At 48.9% G+C, this 10,299-nt stretch overlaps 1 pseudogene across 1 annotated transcript; it reads right to left on the bottom strand.

The window, feature by feature from the left end:
- Positions 1–2,677: 2,677 nt before the first annotated feature.
- Positions 2,678–8,500, bottom strand: LOC310793506 (myosin-9 pseudogene; annotated as a pseudogene). Its single transcript has one exon. The product of its transcript is annotated as a myosin-9 pseudogene (transcript).
- Between the last annotated feature and the right edge of the window lie 1,799 nt (positions 8,501–10,299).

Here is a 10,299-nt window from a genome sequence, read left to right as displayed (position 1 = left end):
TTTGGGGACATCATTTGCATAAAGGTAATAAATCGCAATATTTTTTCATTTGCAATAGCATTGTATCCTGACGTAAGTATTGTGATAAAGTAGCGGTGTGTGTGTGTGTGCGATCCACACAGAACATTCTGTGCAGCACCAATAAGAAGAGTAAGGCAGTAACACTTATCATCATTTATTCGTTTTGAATCTTATCTTACCTACAAATGTTACATAAATTGTTACTTTTATGACCCCCCCTCCCCTCCCCCATCCCTGAACTCAAATTCCAACAATGTATAATCAAAAATATACCACCGAATCGAAGAAATGGGAAATTCTAACACATCAATCAAACCACATGCAGACACTGAGTGACAGATTTAAACCTGAAAAATAGCATTGTTATGACAGTGCCCTTACATCACCGTTGAGAATTTGGAAACTCTCAAAGGTAAAATAAACCCTGCAATTAAAATGCATGTCATTCCTATAATCGTAGACAGTCTAGTCATGACTTGTGAACATAAACAAGTCTCTCCCAGAGACAGAAATAAGAGGAACAAGATGTGATCAACAGACACATTCTGCTACAGGCAGCACAACTAATGAATGGGATACTGACCTAAGTGCCAAAATACTCCTGGGCAATTACCAGTATAAGAAGATATTACTTATTAGGAATACAATATGAAACAATATGAAATAATAAAGTTCATCAAAGTGATGTGGAGCAGCTCCAGGTTTCCTCACTTGATCTTGTGGCTCTGCTTTCTAAATTCTAGCAAGAGAAGAGTGTTTTTATATTCAGAACTATTGTGTGAATTGACTAGCACTACTGTACCTATGCAAGATTTATCAAGGCACTTTGGGGAGAGGCAGGGGCGTACTGGCATCATAATTCAGGCCAGGCATTAGATACCAAGCAGGCCAGGCCGATACGGGCTGACGCGCGTGCCGGCGTCCGAAGGGCGGCGGCGAAAAATTTGGGCCGTTTGAAGCTCAATTTGGGCCGTTTGAAGCCCAATTTGGGCCGTTTGAAGCCAGATTTGGGCCGTTTGAAGCCCAATTATACTAGGGGGACAGAGAATGTCCCCATGGGATGAGCGTCACATTAATATGATCATTATACTGTTTTATATTGTTTTGTTTGTTTTTTTTGGGTGGGGGGTACACACCTGAGCCAAATTTCATACCGGACTAACGATACACAAATTAGCGTAATACGTATATTAAAAAGGACATGGTTTGTCCCCAATAAGCCCAATGAGTGCACCGGGCCCAGGTGCACCCAATCAGCCTCACAACCCCAACACCAGGTTCCTGCAAGACATGCCAGGACAGTGGGAGGTTGTCACACTTGTCACACAGATGTTTTATTACATGAGTGAAAGAGCAGCATCTGCACACTCAAGTCTGTCCAAAGATCTGATTGTAAGTGATAGAGAATGGAATTCCTTAACCATTCTACATCCGCTAAATGTATATAGAACAACTGATAGCCTATCTAAACCAAATAAATTGAAGCCAGGAGTCCAGGAAGATGACTTATGAACGTATATTTATTACCATAACATTCTCCTATACACTGTGTTATAGGAGAGACTGAATCTCAATGTACCATCTGATCAATGTACAGAGTCCAAATATTCAGCCGCGATGTCACAATTTGAGATATGCTTTATAGGCAAAGGAAGAGGAAAGGCAGAGAGGAGGGGTGATGACTTGACTTGGAGCCTACAGGGCTGCCTGTCTATCAGCAAGTGTTCCTGTCTCATGGCCATTGTCATGCTGAGTTTCTGAAGGCCAGAGCAAAGGGGAGAAATCTCCTGCTTGATAAGCTAGTTATGTGTCTCTGCATAGTGCAAATGTGCATTTGTGAGATGTCTTATGACTAATGACTCATAGCATTAATTATGTGTATGCAATTATAGCTTATAGCTTATTGATTAGGAAATGCCAATGGAACAGTAAGCATTCGTTCATAGACCACCTTCAAGGGATAATGTTTTATTACAGTGTATGAAAACCCATGACCAAAATAGTAACACATTGTTACTGTTGCTCATGGTTGGAATTTTAGTGAAAATAAATTATTACCCTCTTTGACCCTGGACCCCACTTTGAGAAGCACTGCAGTATATATACAGTATATGGCAGTGTTTGAGTGAATGTGGCGTGCACAAGTATTCAGCCATTTCCATATAAAGAACCCCAGTTCACTGCACATCCCCTGACCATTTTGTTGGACCCAAATGTGACAATTTTGTATTGTTATATGATGAAGCCCAGAATTCCATGAGTATATGTATTGTATTGTAGGCTAGTTATGGAGGTAACAGTGCAACTAAGATCAAAACAGTCATTCTTCTACATTCTCTAATTCTCTGGAGGCAACAAACAGAAAACAGACGGAATTAGGGTATGTGTCCTGGTCACTGCACTAGCGCCTCCTCTGGTCGGTCAGGGCGCCTGTTCGGGGGTGGAAGGGAACTGGTGGGAATAGCATGATTGTCCCACGTGCTACGTCTTACGTGACGAAAATAAGCGGCTGGCAACTGCACATGTATCGGAAGAAGCATGTGTGTGTCTACAGCTCTCTCCAGATCGGCAGAGGGGGTGGGACAGCGACTGGGGCAGCAGGGGGAATTGGGGAGATAATGGGGGGGAAATCAGGAAAAAAAAGAGTGCTCGATTCCTAGGGTGGAGACTCTAGAGATGATGCACCATGGTTGCAGTTATGGAAATCGCCCGCTCCACGGGCGATTTCAAGCTTGCTCTTGAGGGTGCTGACTTCACGGTTCATGGCTTCCACTGACTCGGTGGCGTCCTCCAGCTCCCTCTGCAGTTTCCTGCGGTTGGCGTTGGATCTCTGAGCCTCTTCCTCAGCCTCCTCCAGCTGCCTCTTAAGTTGTTTCATGCGAGAGTTCAACTTATCTGCCTGGTCTTTGTACTGCTCTGTGTTACGTTTCTCATCATCCACTTGGAGGTAGACCTCTTTCAGCTTCTTCTCTGTGCGTCTCACCAACTTTGAGGCCGCTTGCCTCTCCCTGGTCTCGTGGTCCAGCTGTTCCTCCAGCTTGGCTATCTTTGTCTCCATGGCGGCGATGCTGGACTTGTACTTGGACTTGACGGTTCCCTCCAGCTCCTGCAGCTTCAGCTTCAGCTCCTTGTTCTGACGCTCCAGCTGGGAACGGGCCCCCTCAAGGCGCTGGGAGGTACTGCGCTCTGCAGTCAGCTCCACATTCATCTGGTCAGTCTGCAGCAGGGCTCTCTTCAGCCGGTCATTGACCAGCACTGTGTTGCACTGCTCCTCCTCTAGCTCCTCCTCCAGCTGAGCAATACGTGCTTCAAGCCCCCTCTTCTCCTCCGCAAAAAGGCCATTTTTGCTGGCCTGGTTATTAATCTCGTCCTGCAGCTCGTCTCTCTCCTGCTGGGCCTGTCTCATCACCTGTTCTGCAGCCACCAGCTCCTCCTGCATCTGGATCATGTCAGCCTCCATGCTCTTCAGCTTCTTCTCATTCTCCTTGGCCTGGGCGAGGATCTCCTCTCTGGTCATACGAGTTTCCTCCAGCTCCTTGAGGAGCTCCTTCATCTGGGCTTCGAGTTTCTTCAGCTGTTTCAGGGCCTCATCACGGTTCTTGATGGCCATGTTGATGGCTGCCTCCAGCTCCTTCAGGTCCAGCTCCAGCTTCTTGCGCACTGCCACGGCAACAGAACGCTGCTTCCTCTCATCTTCCAGCTCCAGCTCCATCTCCCGCACCTGTTTGACCAGCGCCCTCTTCTTCTCCTCGCCCATCTCGTCTAGTCCAGCCAGGTCCCTCTCGTACTGGGCTTTCATGGCCTGCATGTTGACTTCCAGACGCAGCTTGGCGTCCTCCGTGGCCTGCAGCTCATCCTCCAGCTCCTCCAACTGGGTCCTCATCTCCTCCAGCTGCTGCTCCATGCCACGCTTGGACTTCTCCAGGTCATGGACACTCTTGCCAACATCATCCTTGGAGGATACCAGGTCCTCCATCTCAGCCCGCAGCAGTTTGTTGTTGTGGTCCATTTCATCCTTGAGGTCCATCAGGGTTTCCAGCTCACGGGTCAAAGCCAGGGCACGGGTCTCCTTCTCTCTGGCCTCAGCCTCAGCTCGGTCACGCTCCTCCGCATAGCGTGCAGAGATGTTCTTCTCCTCTGTCAGCATCTGGTCAAACTTTTTCTGCTTCTTCTCCAGGTTGGAGACAATCTGCCGGAAGTGGTCCTGGTCGACCAGCAGGTCGTCCAACTCCTGCTGGAGACGAGTCTTGGTCTTGTCTAGCTGCTCGAAGGCGTAACATTTCTCTTCCAGGCGCTGATTCACTCCCTCCAGGTCCCTTTGAAGCCTCTTCTTTCCATCCTCAGCGTTCTCCAGACAGCCCGCATCCTGGTCTGCATTCTTTTTCATTTCAGCAAGCTGAGCATGCACAGCGAAAAGCTGCTTCTCTACATTCTTCTTGGCTTCTTCCTCCTCTTCCAGTTGTTCTCTCAGGCCATTTTGTTCATCCTCCAACTGACGCAGACGTGTGTGGAGCGACAGCTTCTGGCGCGTCTCCTCCTGGAGCAGTTCCTGGACATCCTGCAGCTGGGACTCCACAGCAGAGCAGTCTTTGCTTACCTTGATGGACTTGCCCTCCACCTCACTCAGCAGGCCATTGACATTATCCAGCTCAGCCTGCATCTTGGCTACTCTCTCAGCCAGTTCCACCCTTTGGCGCTCGCTCTCTGCATGTTTGACCTGCAGTTCCTGGACCTGGCCTTCGGCCTTCTTCCTCCGATGGTCAGATTCTCCCTTACCCTGTATCAGTGTCTGCAGCTCAATGGCCAGCTGATTCCTCTCAGACTCCAGACTTTGCTTGGCCTTGTCCACTAAAACTTTGTTCCTCTTAGCCTGCTCCAGCTGCTCATTGAGCTCGTCAAAGGCCTGGCTGTGCTTTTGTCTCATCTCAGCCACTTGCTGTTCATGGACTTTGGCTTCATCCTCCAGAGTCTTCTTCAGTTGAGCCACCTCTGCCTCACGCTTGTTCCTGAGTTCCTGCTGAGCGGCGGTGGAATCCAGAGTGTCTTCTAGCTCCGTCTTGAGAGCCTCCAGCTCCTCTCCCAGGTCCCTGCGGTGTTTCTCTGCCTTGGTGCGGGCCTGTTTCTCCAGCTCCAAGTCCTCCTGCAGTTCAGAGAGCTCAGCCTCCATCTCACGGATCTTTTTCTGTGCCAGGTTCTTCTGGGCTGCCTCCTCCTCAATCCTGGCCAGAGCTGCCTGGAGCTCCTCCTCCTTCTTGGCCAGCTGGGCATGGATCTCAACAATCTTGTCCTGCAGCTCCACAATCTGGTCATTGAGCTCAGTGAAGTCGCCCTCCAGCTTATGCCTGTTCTTCTCCAGCTCCTGGCGCCCCTTCTCTTCCCTCCGCAGGCGGTCCTCCAGGTCAGTGATCATGGCCTCGTGTTTGGTCTTGAGCTTCTGCAAGCTCTTGGACTTCTCCTCCTCTTCTGCCAGGTTGGTGGTGAACTCTGAGATCCTCTCCTCCATCAGCTTCTTCTCCTTCAAGAGTTTGTTGTTCTGGTCATCCAGCACCATAACATCCTCTTCCACCTTCTTCATCTTTGCCTCCGAGGTGACCTTCTCCAGCTGGAGTCTCTGTCTGGCAGCCTCCTCCGTATCCAGCTGCTGCTCCAAGTCAGTGATATTCTGCTGCATCTTCTTCTTTTCTGACATCAGACGAGCGGCATGCTCCTCCTCTTCGTCCACACGGGCCTCCAGGTTGTGGAGGATGTCCTCCAGCTCCTGCTTCCTGGCAGCCAGACGGGACCTCATCTCCTCAGCCTCAGCACACAGCTCGGTTTCTGCCTGAAGCTGCTCCTGCAGGGCCAGCTTCTCTGCACCAAGCTGCTGCTGTTTGAGCTCCATCTCCTGGAGCTGCATCTCAGCGTGCTGGTGCAACTCCTTCACCTTACTCAGTTCCTTGTCCTTGGCCTGCATCTCACCCTCCTGCCTGCTCACTTGTAGCAGGGGCTTCACCTTAGTGAAGAGTCTCCACCATTGCCAGTTCCTGAGTTTGAGATAGGTGGCACAGTTCCTCTGGATCACCTTCATAGCGGCCAACTGCTGCTGCCTCTTGGTGAAGGCCTTGCGAGCAAGGTAGCCTCTGCACCGGGCCTGGAATCTGATGACGACGTCTGTGATCTTCATGTCTCTCTCCTCCTCCAGGTGAGCAAGGACCCCAGCCCTGAAGAAAACTTTGCTCTGGCCGATCCTGTACAGGTTGGGATCCAGCTCCAGGCTTTTGATCATGAGCACGCAGGCCTGCTTGCCATCCATGAAGCCCTTGGGGATGGCATTGGGAGTGAGGATCTCATACCATTGTCTAAACTCCTGGAAGACGATGCGGTTGGGGAAGCCCTGTCTGCAGATACGGATCCCCTCCAGGACACCGTTACACCTCAACTGTTCCAGAACCAGGTGGGGGTCCAATTTACCAGCCTTTTTCATGTGGTTGGGAATGATGCAGCGGACAAAGTTGGGGTTGGTGTTCCTCAGTGTGGCCATCAGCTTGGACAGCTGCTCTTTGTACAACTGACCCACGGTGCGGAACATGCCCCTACGGGTCTTAAAGGCACCGTGCAACTCAGACATGCCAGCCACCTTATCCAGACCCACGATGCAGTCCACGTCCTTCCAGAGCTCAGAGACAAACTTGTCAGTAGATTGGTTGAGCAGTGAGGTCACGTTGTCATTCAAGGGGTCCATGTTCTTCATCAGCCACTCATCAGCCTTGTAGTCCACCTTGCCAGAGTAATGCATAATGCAAAAGTCGGCCTCGTCCTTCGGTTTCTTGGGCTTGTGGAACTTGGGGTGTGTTCCCTGCTCCTGCAGCACCTTCTCCACAAAGCTCTTGTCTGTGGCCTTCGGGAACCAGCACTCCTCATCTAGCAGAGCAAGAATACCGGGGGGACTGGCAGGTTTTTCGATGAGGTCGATGCAGGGCTGCAGGTCAAGGCCGAAGTCGATGAAGCTCCACTCGATGCCCTCCCTCTGGTACTCCTCCTGCTCCAGGATGAACATGGTGTGGTTGAACAGCTGCTGCAGCTTCTCATTGGTGTAGTTGATACATAGCTGCTCAAAGGAGTTCAGCTCAAAGATCTCAAAGCCGCCGATATCTAGGATGCCGATGAAGGAGGCTCCCTGTCTCTTGGTCTTGTCCAGGGCTTTGTTGATCCTCATGACCAGCCAGCGGAACATCCTTTCATAGGTGGCCTTGGCCAGGGCCTCCACAGCAAACTCTGCCTGCTCCTGAGTCTGGGACTTCTGGACGTAGTCTCTGCCTACCTTGATCCTTGGGAACAGGATGGCCCTGGTGAAGAGCATCACGTTCATGCCCATCAGGTGGCATACCTTCTTAGCAGCTGTATTATCAGGCATGGAAGCCTGGTCTGTGTGGCGCTCCTTCTTGAAATTCATGTTTCCAAGCTGGAGCATAGAGGACACCACCTTCAGCATGCTAATCTGCTCATCCTCGGGGATACCCATGATCCTCATGGCCTCCATGGTCTCGGTAAACATGTCCTTGTCCTGCTGCCCAGGAATTGTGACGTTTCCATTGGACAGGAAGTGGTAGTTGTTGTAGCTCTCCAGGCAGAGTTCAGAGCGCAATTTATCTCCAGCCCCTGTGAGCATGTAGTAGAAGACATGGAAGGTCCTCTCATCTTTGGCTTGACGGATGCCGCGGCATTTCTCCAGCAAGTAGGTTTCAATGTTGGCACCAATGATGTATCCGTTGACATCGAAGTTGATCCTGATGAACTTTCCGAAACGGGAGGAGTTGTCGTTTTTGACCGTCTTGGCATTTCCAAAAGCCTCTAGGATGGGATTAGCCTGCAGCAGCTGTTTCTCCAACTCCCCCTGATCTTTCTTGGTCTTGTAAGAGGAGGCCACATGAGCCAGATACTGTATGACCTTCTTGGTGTTCTCTGTCTTCCCAGCACCGGACTCTCCTGTGCAAAGAATGGACTGGTCTTCATGATCCTTCATCATGCTTCTGTAGGATGTGTCAGTGATCGCATAGATATGGGGGGGCATCTCATGCCTCTTCTTGCCCTTGTACATGTCGACGATCTCCTCCGAATAGATAGGCAGGTTCTTGTATGGATTTATGACCACGCAGAAAAGACCAGAGTATGTGTAGATGAGGTCAGAGTAGTATCTGTCCTTCAGGTTGTGCCGCACGGAGGCCTCATTCAGGCAGGTGAGGTCGGCCATGTCCTCCACCTTGCTGAACTTGGGTGGGTTCATCTTCTGGATGTTGTCCTTGTTGACCGTCACCTTCTTCCCTGAGTTGGCCAGCTCCACTATGCACTCGTCGCCGTGTTCATCCTTCACAGAGCCCGCCTCGAAGCCCAGGCGCTCTGATGGCACCCACACCAGCTTCTTGGTGGCCCAGTCAGCCTGGGCCAGTGGGTTGTTGACCATGTTGCGGTCCACATACAGGAACTTCTCTGCGTTCGACATGGTGGTTGCTTTTCAAGTACAGGACACCTTTTAGAGGGTAGCTAACAACAACCGCTTGGCTCAAACCCCTTTCCAGTCGACGGCAGCTTCGCAGTCAGAGAGCTCAGACTAAACTACACTGCTTGTTTCCTCTCCCCGTCGCTAGCCAACGGCCCTTCAATCACAATTGCTCGAGTGACATCACTGATGACATCACAACTGCTCGAGTGACATCACAGTTATTTTACCACTTGCGCAGTTTTTTGGGGTGAGTCATGCATTCATTCATTGTCAGGAATGGATTAATGGATTGCAGTGATGGTGTCATCAGTGATGGTGTCATCAGTGATGATGTCATCAATGATGATGTCATCAATTGAGTCAAAATTGTAGCCTTCCTTAGTTGCTCTAAATTGGCCTTTGTTATCCCATTGCTGAAGCAAGTCCTATGGCATGAGATACAGGGGTCTGAGCTCCCCATGCAACGTTAGACAGATAATGGATAGCAGTGATGATGTCATCAGTGATGTCACCAGTGATGATGTCATCAGTGATGATGTCATCAATTCATCAATCATCAATCATTGTCAATCAAGTGATCAATTGATTGAATTGTAGCCTTCCTCTCGGCCTTTGTTACGCTTACGCCATTGCTGAAGCAGGTCCTACAGTATGGCATGAGATGTAGGGGTACAGAGCTCCTCCCCATGTTGAAGGCTGAGATGGCTTGAAACAGTGTAAGATTTTTCTTTGCTTCCCTTCTCTTGATTACTGTGACAGTTTGATAATGTGTCTTCTTTTTTGCTAATCTGTCATTGTGGTGTATTCTGTTATCGGCCCAAGTCGAATTTGCCCTTGTTTTTTTTGTAAGATTATTTTTTCAGGCATTTTTGCCTTTATTCAGATAGTGTCCTATCCTGCCTCCGTCGTACACGTGCTACCAGGTGAGCCACCACCAGGACGCATGAGTGACATCACAGTTGGGCAACTGTGCGCCATGAGCAACTGTGCGAGCTCTCAATTGACATCACAGTTGGGCAAATGTGCGCCATCGTGCAACTGTGCACAATCGGCTCTCCAATTATAGTATTCAGAGTTGCTCGAGTGATAACTTAATTGAAAAGCATCATTTACTGACAGTCAATACAGTTTCAGAGAAAACAGATCTGGGACTAATCTTCAGCAGCTTTTGGAGATGGTCACAACAGAAATGGAAAAAATGTGAACGATGGTTTGACATAAACAAATTGTCATTGAATCTGAACAAAACTTAATTTGTTAATTGTTAATTTACAACCCAAATGGGTTGTAAATAACGGGATAGATGTTTATATATTTAATTTGGGTTGTAAAAACATTGGGGATATTAGTCGGAATATTTATCATTGGATGTAAATAGATTTATGAACCGGTTTAAGTTATTTAATAGTTAAGTGAGAAAGAGGTAGGAATATATAAGTTTTACTTCTACCTACTCCTTTTCAAACAATGTTTCCTTGTTTTGTTTTGTTTATCTATCTGTTTATTTTATTTTATGTTCGAAATAAATCAAATGTATTCATTCATTCATTCATTCACATCACTCATGACATCACAATTGCCTGAGTGATATCACAGATGCACAATTAACAGTTGCGCAACTGTGTCACCATGCAACTGTGTGCCGTCATTCTCATATAGGCTACTACAGCTCATACAACATCACAGTTGCTCGAGTGACATCACTGATGACATCACAACTGCCTGAGTGACATCACAGTTGGGCATTTTTGCCCAGGAAGTGATGATGTCACTTTTGTGACACAAAACGTGACTTACAC

This window comes from Poromitra crassiceps (assembly GCF_964638095.1).
Source record: "Poromitra crassiceps genome assembly, chromosome: 19".
Classification (NCBI taxonomy): Eukaryota; Metazoa; Chordata; class Actinopteri; order Beryciformes; family Melamphaidae; genus Poromitra; species Poromitra crassiceps.
The sequence above is the reverse complement of the archived record's forward strand: the minus strand, read 5'-3'. Positions and strand labels throughout refer to the sequence as shown.